At 46.6% G+C, this 12,081-nt stretch overlaps 1 pseudogene; it reads right to left on the bottom strand.

Moving 5' to 3' along the window:
• Nucleotides 1-3,515: 3,515 nt before the first annotated feature.
• Nucleotides 3,516-4,886, bottom strand: LOC118524903 (large ribosomal subunit protein uL4 pseudogene; annotated as a pseudogene).
• Nucleotides 4,887-12,081: the final 7,195 nt, after the last annotated feature.

Below are 12,081 nucleotides of genomic sequence, written 5' to 3'. Positions count from 1 at the left end.
AAGGTTTGTGTGTGCTAGGCAGCTAGGGTTCAAGTGTGTGTAACACAGGCCCTCTTCTGGGGAATGCCTTGCCGCACCTCCCACTACGATCCCTGTCTCTGCCCCAGAGTCCTCAGGTCAGGGCAGGAGAGTGAGATGAAATTCCTCTCCTCTGCCACTTTTCTTCTTGAATTTGTTGAGCATCAGCAGTGTGCTTGGAGCCAAGCTAGCTGCTGGAGTTTTAAGGGTGAAGAAGATTGTTCCTTGCCCTGAGGAGCCTGCAGCATAGAGGGAAAGACAGATGTGTAAACAATCTCATACAAAATGATTTCTCAAGATCCCTGCTCTGCGCAAGGCCCCTGGGGCCCCCAGGAGTGTGTAACTAGCTCTGTGGGGCAATGAGGGAAATTTTTACTGAACTTGATTTTAAGAGAATGAATAGAAACCTGACAAGGAGGGATAGCAGAGAGGGCATTCAAAAGAACAATAACAAGGAGTGCAGCCTATTTGGGGGGCCAGAAAGGCATTTGGCATTACTGGACAGAGGGATGGTGGCGGAAGGAGGGGAAGGTGATGGGAAGGGAAAGGTCAGGAAAAAAATTGGAAAGATTGTGAAGGGCCTGATAGGCTAATGCAGTGGTTCTCAAACTTTTTTGCTCTCAGAACCCCATTACAATTTTAAAAATTATTGAAGACCTCCAAAGAGCTTTTGTTTATATGGGTCTTATTTATCCGTATTGACCACATTCAGAAACTGATAACTCTTTTTTTTTTTTTAAGATTTATTTATTTATTAGAGAGAGAGGGAGAGAGAGAGCATGAGCAGGAGGGGCAGAGGGAGAGCGAGAGAGAAACTCAAGCAGACTCCGCAATGAATGTGGAGCCCGACCTAGGGCTCGATCTCACCACTCTGAGATCACAACCTGAGCTGAAAGAGTAGGATGCTTAATCAACTGCACCACCCAGGCACTCCAGAAGCTGGTTAACACTTAAATATTTGTTAATTCATTAAAAATAGCAATAATAAAACCATCCCACCTTAACAGCCTATTTTTAATGAAAAAGAACCTTTCCAAAACAAAAAATAATAATAAACCCATCACATGTCAACAGAAATAGCATTTTTTTATGAAAAGTAACTTTTCTGAAAAAAAATTTAATGAAGATTGGCATTATTTCACATTTTCAAATCTTTTTAACGTCTGGCTTGGCTTAATGGAAGACAGCTGGGTTCTCATATCTTCTGCCTTCAGTCTGTTTTAATATGTTGTTTTGGTTAAAACGTATGAAGAAAATCCATCTTCACAGATACAAAGTTGAGAAAAGGAAGCGTATTTTAATAATAGTTCTTTTGGATTATTGTGGATATTTTTTTTTTACAATACCAAAACTCAGTAAGTTGTAGTTTCTTAAAGGTTAGTTGCATTGTGAAATCCAAAACTGTATCAATGAACTTTTCATAGTCTGTGACATTAAAATTGGTATATCTTATACTTAGAATGGATCTTTTACCCAAGCTTGATTTTGTAACATCACGCATTGGTCATTTGGAAAATACTTGTTCACTGAGATAGGCAGATCTTCCATATGTTGCCATGTTCGTGTATAGCCAACTTTCAGAATTGAGAAGCTGCCAAGCACATAGAATTTCCAAAATCCTAATGTTTGCTTGAAAGCTCAAATGTTATCATTGGCAACAAATACAGCCAGTTTTCTATATAATGACAGACATGCTGATTTTATTCATTTTCAAGAAAAGAGGCTGCCAAATATCCACACCTGATAACAATAATTTGTCTGACAGTCCTTTTCTCAGGTAAAAATTGTCTTCCTTGGAAAGAGTGGCTAATTCAGCTCGCAACTCAAACAATTGCAATATTCCTCAAAGGCAGTCGCTGTCCTTGTGTATGCAGCCGAAACGCTTAGGTGCCCCTCCCCTAGCATCACACAATATTTCAAAAGACTATACTCAAGGGTGGAGATTGAATAAAAATAATTTTTACTGCTTTCTCAGGGACATTCTTAAGTGAAGCTGGCTGTTCGTGGAAGGCGGCGAGGCACAGGGACTGCTGTGTATCCTTGCCTTGATTCATGCTCGGGCTCCAACAGTCTTCTCCCCATTGCTTTTATACCCTCACTGCCAATGTCAACACAGTAAGAACAACAAATAATATCTTAGTATTGTTATGAAAATAGCGTGACCTGGCTGACTCCCTGAACGAGTCTGAGGAGCTCCCATGCACCCGGGAGCCACATTTTGAGGACTAATACGCTAGGGGATTACAGGCTTTGAGTATCAACTTTGGGACAGGTGGGACCCACTGACGGGCTTGAGGAGAGTGCCTCTGGGTACGCACAGCATCCTGGCTTCTTATAGCATGTACCACACTGTTCTGCAGAGTGAGGTCGGTGTCTGTCTCCCCAAGAAGACTGAGCACTGGGAGCGTAGAGCCAAGCCGCCCTCCTCTGCGTCTGCCAGCCCAGAGCCCCTCTAGCTGGCCCTCAGTACACGCTGTGGACTGGATGCTCGAGGGTGACTCTGGCAACCGTACGACACTGTGGAGGCTCAGGACCAGCAGGAGGCTTGAATCATCCTCCTGCCTTTGAGTGTCTAACCCATTAAAACAATGTTCATTCATTCCCGCTTTCAAAGCCATCCAAGGGAGATCTGAGTGCATGTTGGTTTAAGCCCTGCTCCCCGCCCTGTTGCATGCTTCTGCTACCACCAGGGCTGTGCTACATACACACCGTAAGCCTTGTCTTTCTGGAGAAAAGAGATTTCTCTGAATATAGATTTTGCTTTTATTTATCACATCCAAAAGAATCAGCCAGTGCCAAATCCTAATTTTGTTGGATTAGGTCATTGTAACATTAAATACTGTACTAACAAAGTTGAAAATTCTTACCTATGTATATTTTCACCTTACGTATTTACTTTGATGGCTTTTTAGCAGGGGAAGGTATACTAGAGGTTGTATTAATGTGCTTTTTTTTTTTAAACTATTCACTGAACTATGGAGAATTATAGTGTAATTTTCCACTTCCAGATGAACCATAAAGGTCTGGGTTTTTCTGAAAGATATAGATAAAAATTCTGTTAAGTTTGGCATTGCCTCAATAAAGTCTAATGCCTCTGAAAAATCAATTTGAGAAAAGATACCACATGTTGGCAAATCACGTGTGATAAAAGCTTTTATGAATCTCTCTTCCCTGATTATGAAGTCATCTTTAATTCAGTTCAATAAAACATTTAATTTTGTCTGTATCTTCAGAGACAGAAATTTGCAGGTCAGCTTGTTCACAGAAAACATTTAATAAATGGAAATATATGACCTTTCTAATCATCATTTTAGGTTAATTAAGGTTGTATAAAAAATCTGTTTTATCTTTTTCTAATGAAATCTTGGGGATAATAGAATTAAATGTCTCTATACATCTTCTAAGAGTCTTCTGCATTTAAAAAAAATGGCCTAATCAGGAAACTCAAATTACTACCTGCATTAAGGATCTCCATTTTACATGCTTCTGAGGGTGAGTTTATTTATTTATTTTTTTTGGCTTTGATCAGGTCTTTATTCAAAATTAGCTGTCCAAAATGATTTGACTTTTAGAATAAACGTAAGTTTTTAGGCAGCAGGCTTCTCCGCAGTGGGTTTCTTTTCTGCAGGCTTCTTGTCAGCTGCTGGTTTCTTGGTAGCTGCAGCCTTTTTCCCCACCACAGGTTTCTTCTGCTTCTTCACACCAACAGCCTTCTTTCCTTTCTTCCCTACCACAGGCTTCTTGCCTGGAACCCCCTTCTCATCTGATTTGGCTTCTAAGGCTGCTGCCGCCTTATCCATCCGGAGTTTGTGATTCTTGGCCTGGCGAAGAATGGTATTCCTGCGCATGGTCTTTGCATATGGGTTTAGCTTCAACATGATTCTCAGGTTCTTCAGTGGATTCTTCTTCAGGACTCTGCGATGAATCTTCTTGCATGGTGCTCGGAGGGCTCTTTGGATCTCTGGACTTTTCAAGATTCTGCTAAGGTCTGTACTAAGCATCTTATACATGGGAAGGTTGTAGTTACTCTTGAGGGAGGCAGCCTTACGCCAAGTGCCATACAGATCGTCTAACTTGCGGAAAGCACTTTCAGTCCGAATGCAGAAACGTCCCACATGCCCACCAGGAGCAAGTTTCAAAATGTTCAGTTTGCTTACATTAAGTAAAGTAATTCCAGGGATGTTTCTGAAGGCCTTAATGATACCGTTGTCTTCACTGTAGATGATGCAGGGTCCCCTGCGCTGGATACGACGACGGTTTCTCATTTTGCCCTTGCCAGCTCTCATTCGCTGAGATGCATAGACCTTTTTGATATCATTCCAGGCTTTTAGTTTCTTAAGAAGCAAAACAGCCTCCTTGGTCCTCTTGTAGCCTTCAACTTTATCTTCAACCACCAAAGGAAGTTCAGGAACTTCCTCAATACAATGACCTTTAGCCATGACCAGCACTGGTAAGGCTGAGGCAGCCTGGGCAGAGCAGATGGCATATCGCTTCTGTGTTGTGTTCACTCTGCGATGCCAACGGCACCGGGTTTTGGTTGGTGCAAACACGCGGCCCCCACAACACACATTTCCAAAAGTACCCTGGCCAGAACGGTGAGTCCCTCCGCCTCGAACTCTGGGAATTCAAGCCACAGCTCTGCCAGTACCCCAAGACTCAGCACGGGTTTGATGACCTGCTAATTCACTGACAGCATATGGCTGTTGTTTTTGCGCAAGTTGGTGTGAACAAAGTTCACGATATCAGGTAGAATGGGAGCCTTGAACACAGCAGGCAAAGTAACATTTTTGCCAGACGATTCCCCCTTTTTGGAGTACACAGATATCAATGGACGAGCACACGCCATCGCGGGGAGAGGAGAGGGCCACGCTCCGAGTTTATTATTTTTTTAAGCAAAACTTACAGGGTTTGGCAGCCTGGGGCTGCCAAGGGCTCATCTGGATCTGGGTCGGACCTGGCCATCAGTGGAAACGTCCCACACTCACACTTGCCCAGGGGACTTCATGTATTCCAGGGAGCTAGGATCAATCCAGGACTATGGGAAACTATTCTTTAATAGTGGCACTAATCTCCACTTCATGCCCTGGGGTGTGGTATTTTGGATTCATGACCTCAGTCCATGGGGAGGGAGCCATCTCAAGGGTTTCCACTTGGCCATGCTTACTCTGAGAATTCTTAACCCACAGTCAGTCCAAGGATCCAGCGTGGAGATTACTCCAACTGCCAAGTACGTCAGTTCCAATGACATGCTCGACATCAGGGGAGGTGGCCACTGCAGACCCAGTGGGTCCATGGTGAGCTGGACTATAGCCTGGTCTCCATTTATTACCTGGCCTCTGTGAGCGGCCACTCACTCTAACTGGGTGGGGGGGCCATCCAGATGTTTCTATCCCATATTTCAGAGTCCCAGCTTTTCTCAGCCAAGCAGCATAACCAACCTGCCTGGACTGAACATTTAAGCATTGTGACTGGAGCTCTGTGACTCAACACTTCAGTCCTCAGGATGCTGCTTGGCTCTGTTTGCTCTTCCTCTATAAGAGAAAAAGGCCACTCTTTGGCTACCCAAGAGGTCCTCTGGCTCTCAAGTAACCCTTTAGCTGGTTGTTACTGGCCTTCCATTTCTCACTGTCCCTTGCAGAGCGTCAGTGCAACCCAGCAGTAACCAGCCATCCCCACTGTCCTTGTAGGCACTCTTCCATCCACATCTTCCAAGGGCCTACATCATCACACCTATATGGGCCTTCACTCCTGCCAGGACGTTTTCCCAGGTCACCACCAACAAAATCTTTAGCAGTTGTGCCCTGCTCGGGTATGTGGAACACAGTGTCCTCTCTGCCCACCAGGATGTGCATGAATTTATCTTAATGCCTGTTTCCTTGGATTACTCCTGTCTAAGGTTGCCAGATAAAATACAAAACACTCAGGTAAATTTGAATTTCAGATTAACGATGAATTTTTTTAGTATAACTATATTCCATGCAATATTTGGGATATGCTTATGCTTTAAAAATTTATTATCAGTCTAAAACTCAAGTGTGACTGGTGGAATCCTGTATTTTTATTTGCTAGACCTGACACCCGTACTCCCAGTACCACTTCTGTTAGTTCAGGTTCTCCAAGAAGCAGAACAGATTTATTGGGGACGTGTCTATGAAGGATAAAGGAGAGGGACCCAAGGAAGTCTCTGACACTTGTGAAAGGGAGAAGGGATGGAAGGAGGACAGGGGAAGAAGAGTCCCAGACTCCGGCACCATTCATGGAAGGTTTGGCCAGGCTGCTGGGGAGTCCTCAAGCCAAAATCACCCGTCAGAGGGGTTCTGTATCACTCCCCTAGCTTGCTCTGCATATCTGGGAGCAGCCTGGAGGAATGTGGCCTCAGCAGGATTGCAGTGGTGGGCCCAGAGGGGCGGTGGCTGAGGCTGTCAATCAACTATGCTCCCTGTGGCAGGAGATCTGAAGAACATCAGATTGGTCACTCTGTCAATTCAGGTCCTTCAGGCAGCAGAGGTCAAGTTAAGAATATAAGAGGTTTATTTGGGGCAAGCCTGTGAAAGACTGAAGGAGACAAAGCAAGACTGGGCAGTGAAAGCCTTCAGATCTCAACGTTAGTCTGACCTCCATGTGAGGAAAGGGGGAAGGAAGCAGAATTTGGCAGATACCTCCCAGTGTGATGCAGGTACGACAAAGTCCCATTCAACTTGACAGGGAGCTCTAAGGGAAGATTGCCCAGTAAAGAAGCCCCATGTTGAAAAGAGATGACTAGACCTTAGTACTGTCACCTGCCCAGTCATGGGCTAGGGGCTGTGCGCAAAGAGCACAGTCTCAGCTCCAACACTATGCAACTGCAGCTCGGGGTTGCCAGCCAACTGCACTCCTCACAGCTGGATGGCAGATTCTTGAAGGTAGATCTGAACGGTGTACCCGCATGGCTACCATAGTCAGCACTAAACGGAGTTCTGCACCATTTATTAAGTCCCATGACTGTATCCAGGCAGGGAGTAAGACCTAGTAACATCCCTGTCCTCAGGAGCTTATGGTTTAGTTGAGCAGGGAAGAAAACCAGGAGGAAATAACTCTAATACAATGTAGAAAGTTAGGGGTGCTGGCATGCTATAATTTCAGGGTATAAAATTGGCCCTGGCTCAGTCACTAAGTTGCTGATGACTTTTGAAAGGTGTGATTACTGCTCTGAGACTGTGTACCTAGAATAGGATTTAGAGTCAGAGATCCTGGGTTCAAATCCCTGGTCCTGCGCTTAGTGAACAAGGACTTTGAGCGATGTTCAACCTCTGTGGGCCTTGTTTTCTGTTTCTATTACACGGCAGAGGATGACTTTTAGAATGGTATGAACCTCATTGGGTTTGCCATAAGGATTACACGAGACATTTCATTCAAAGAGTTTAGAAGAATTCCTGGGTTGTAACAAGCACTTTAAATGCTAGTATTATTACTAGGAAACTCAAAGCCATCGAGATTCTACAGCTGGGGAATACTTTGCTGAAAGTTTGAGAGGTCTACAAAGATGAGGCAATCCTCTATAGCTCAGAACCTAGTTCCACTCTGATTTAAAGATGAGAAATACAATGGGAGGTGGTGAGAGGTGAAGCAGCTGATCTCAATAAAGTTTCTGACAACAGTATTAACACACAAGGTGCTGAGGAGGGGGTCCTGACTCAGACACATAGCCCTCGGGTGTCACTAAACGTCTGCCAACTGGCAGCGCTCTAGTGTAGCAAGGGGACATATATCCAAGAAAAGCAGGGCCTAGAATGGTTCTTTCATCCATGCAAGAGTCCCAGGCTCCTTTCTGGATTAGAAAATATTTGCTAAAGGAAGCGTACAGAACTGCCAAGACTGGGATTTTGGACAAACGGTATGGGTTAGAAGGGTAGCCTGAACTGGATGGGAGGGCAACCTGCCCTTGCAGGGAGGGCATGGTGGGTTGGCTTTATCCATCTGCATACAGCAAAGTGGAGCATGTTTACTCACTCCAGTTCCAGGGTGGCAAATTCTCACTAGGAAAATCATCAGAGGAAGATTATACACATGCTGGGGGCACAGAGTGCACGAGCAGCGAGGTCTGGTGGGGAAGCAGACGGGGAGCACATAATGGCAAGAGAAGTCTTCACTGGGGGATGTCGTACAGAGAAGGAAGGCCGAGATTGAGAGTGAGAGAAAAGTCTTAAAAGGATTGTCAAGAAATGAGTTTGAGAAGGAATTTCACTAGGCTGTGTGTTTGTATATGTATTTTTTTTATATAAACATATTTTACAAAATATATATCTGGACTACTGTTTGTAATGTGACATCACAGAGGGGCGCCTGGGTGGCTCAGTCGGTTAAGCATCTGCCTTCGGCTCAGGTCATGATCCCGGGGTCCTGGGATCGACCCCCACATTGGGCTCCTTGCTTAGCGGGGAGTCTGCTTCTCCCTCTGCCACTCCCCCTGCTTGTGCTCTCTCTCTCTGACAAATAAATAAATAAAATCTTTTAAAAAAACATGACATCACCCTGAGACTGGTCTCCAAGTTGTATCTGGGTTACACACATGTACCCCAGAGCTGGCACAGTGACAGGGTGGATGCCTGGGCTTAGAACCTGAGGACAGCTGCTGATTCCACGGTACCGGGGAGGGGGGAGGCGGCGGCGGCAGCCCTGCCTCTCTGTAGGCTCGCTGCACAGCTGGGACCATCCCCCTTGGCCACAGCGCTATGAAGCACAGCTGAGACTGCCTCTCTGACCAGACACGTAGCACCTTCCAGAACCACAAGAATTTAGGGCAATGATCCCAAGTTCAGAGCAAATGACCCCAAGACTGTCCCTCAGCTTAAAGCATGCAGATTAGGATGGGGCAGGGTGTTTTCCAGTCTTTGGGATGCAGTCCACCCCTCAGGCCCTCTCCACCAAGAGCTGCTCTGGAGAGGGGAACAGTGGGATAAGCCCCTAACCTCAGCAAACATCAGGATTCCAACTCCTGGGGATGACATATGCTTATGGAAGAAGGGGGGCTTCTCTTTATTGGGGGTGAAGGCAGGGCAAGCCAGGAACTGAGTAACTGGAGGAGGCCAACAGGACCAAGTCGTTTCCTATGGCAGGCTGAGCTTAGAGTCGCATACGCCAGGGACAGGAGCAGAACGCCACACCAGGGGATGCTTTCCTTAACACTTCAAAGAGACCGTTTCGTTTTCATTTTAAAAAGTCATTCTGTTAAGGTTGTGGATAAGCTCATCTGGCGCCCAGAAAAACCCTGTATGTGAAAATCCTTAGCTCATTTAAAAATGATGTGATGAGCCCTGGGGGTTATAGGCAACTGATGAGTCACTGAACTCTGCCTCTGAAACTAATGATGGACTATATGTTGGCTAATTGAATTTCAATTAAAAAAAAAATAAAATAAATAAAAATTATATATTGTGGTTCCCTTTTTAGCAACAGGAATCTGATTGAATGGGAGGGTCTACCTCCAGTTCAACGGACATTTTTTTGTGTCCTTAGGGGGCGCCGGGCATGTGCCAACGGGCAGATCTCAAACCACAGTTTGAGGCCCAGCGCCGACTAGAAAGTGCTCGTTGTTAAAGGAGCCAGAGCATCCTGTTCTGTCTGATGTGCAGCTCAGGGTTCTGAAGAGAGCGGCTCTTGGTTGCCCTGGTCTTCTGACCCTCCCCTTTAGTACATGTCATCGCCATGGGTTTTGAATGAAACCGGTTTACGAGGCAGTTACTGTGTGTGCTAATGCACTGAGGTGAGTTTCAAATTTAAAAATGCCTACATATTTGAAATAAATAGGTGTGGTTCCTCAACATGAGAAGGCTTTCTGACTGCAACTTCGGGAGCCACCAATGTCAACTATTTCTTTCTTTGGGAAATACGTTATGAAATAGCATGTGGAACTCGCCGTGGGGCAGACATTTGCTGTAGAGAAATCTACAGGAAGGCTTCCTTCCTCTGTTGGAAAACAGTGTTCGCTGGGGCCCATGTGGAATGGAGAGTTCCACCTGGCCTCACGGGGTGGGGATGACACTGCAGGAAGGTGGGGCCTTGGTGCCCAGGTCTGGCTGATGGGAGCCCCAGTACCTGGGAGGGAGCCCAACTAGACAAACTTGGAGCCCTGAATAACTCCTCAGCCTTTGTAGTGAGCCACAAATCTCCACTTCCAGACACGCTTCCAGACATGAGCACTCCTGGGGGCTTCTGAGGCTAACATTTCTGGGCATTGACCCTTCCCATCCCCCACTACATAACCACCAGCCTTCTATGTGACTCTTCCTGTCTTAAGAGGTCCCCACCCTCCTCCAACTGAGGTCCCCAAAGACTATGAGCAGATGGCTGCTTAGCTAAATGAATACATCCATTTTACTCTTTGGTTTAAGCACACCTCCAGCTAATTCATTCACCAAACTTTTTTTTTTTTTTTTTGGTGCATCTGCTATGTGCTAGACTCAGTGCAAGCATAGAGAGACTATAGAATTAGGGATCAGATCTCCCCAAGTGTGTCTGCCAGTTACCAAAAGAAAAATGCAGCTCAGTAGAACCATTACAGGATTAGACCTGAACACCTGCTAGGTGCAAGGCCGTTTGCTAGAGACTGGGAATACAGTGGCAAGCAAAACATTCCTTTCCTCAGCGAGTCTATGGTTTGATAGGGAAGACAGGCGAGGAAGGGGTACTTTGGCTGCATAATGGCAAACATGGTGATATCTGGTGGGTACAGGGCATCAGGGGAGAGCATGCGGGAGGGCACCCGGGCCAGCGGGATTTTGCTGGTTAGGTAGAGATTAATACGTCAAACAAGGCTTCGTGTGGACACATTATCCATTTGTGCAGGAATCCCTTCACAAACGTGCTAACGGGTTGTCCTCGGTGCATATAACTCATTTGACGACCACTGAGTGTTGGCACAGCAGGGCCATGCCGTCAGACGGCAGGCGAGCTGGGCCGATCGGACCCAGGTGACGTGGAGCGGGTGCCATGGCGGCCAAGGTAAGAGGCGAGGCATGGAACACAGCGGAGCCCCCTGCGCAGACAGGACTCCTCCTATGGGACCGGGGGAGAACGTGGCCCCAGAGCACCTGAGGGGCAGCCCAGGCGGCAATCACTCTGTCCAAACACCCAAACGGCCCAGACAGTGACCGTAGCGACAGACAATCACTGTGCTGTGCTGTGGTCAGGTTTGTGGGCCAAAGGCTGTTGGCTGGTTTTGCATGGGTTGTCGCCTTTCAACGGCTGCACATAGATCGCCGAAGAATCTGATGTTAGAAAGAATGTTGTGATCACAAAAGCATCGGCTGAGAACTGCCGCATCATAGCCGGGACCACAGAGAGGCAAAGGTGTCACCTTTCCTGCTTCCAACAGCACGAACAACAAACTCCCCTGTCTGAGCCCACTGCAAGCCTCTTCCCGGCCTGGAGAGGGTAACCGCGCCCCCAGTCAAAGGGTTTAGGCAAACTTTCCCCTTTGCTGTACATGACAAAGCAATTTCTCCGCACATTTTCTTGAAAAATTGTTTTCATTATGAGACTTTGACTTTCCTCCCATTTTCTGAAGAAAGGGCAGAGGAGATGGTAGCAGAGTCTCTGTCACTGCTGGCAACAGATTATCCACAACATTGTTCAAGGCAGGAGCCCTGCGCGGACACCACCAGTGGTTGTGTACGTCCTGCAGGTTGGCCGCCTGAGGAGGGGACAGGTGACTCCTTGCCAGCAGGGGTGACATATGTTCCTACCCTTTCTGTCCTCAGCTGCGGGATTTAGTGGTCACTTCACAGGCTGCAGGGCTTGAAGACTCCACTCTTGGGGGACACAGACATTGAATTTGAAAAAGCACTGCTCACCCCTAAGCCCGGCCAAATGCCCCCCAGAGCGGGCTTCCTCAGCAGCTCACACAGACGGTCTGGTCTGAAATGAGGCGCTGCCAGAGTGACCCTTGGGGCGCTGCAAGGCCGGTGAGTGGAATGGCTCCAAGGCAGTTTAGAGCCATAAAGGGCCTGAGGAAACAGCATTTCCCTCTCAGATGCTCTTAAAGGACTACTTATGAATCTCTACCATCAAGTCCAAGTTTATATT

The sequence above is a fragment of the Halichoerus grypus genome, chromosome 9 (assembly GCF_964656455.1).
Source record: "Halichoerus grypus chromosome 9, mHalGry1.hap1.1, whole genome shotgun sequence".
NCBI classification, from domain to species: domain Eukaryota; kingdom Metazoa; phylum Chordata; class Mammalia; order Carnivora; family Phocidae; genus Halichoerus; species Halichoerus grypus.
The sequence above is the reverse complement of the archived record's forward strand: the minus strand, read 5'-3'. Positions and strand labels throughout refer to the sequence as shown.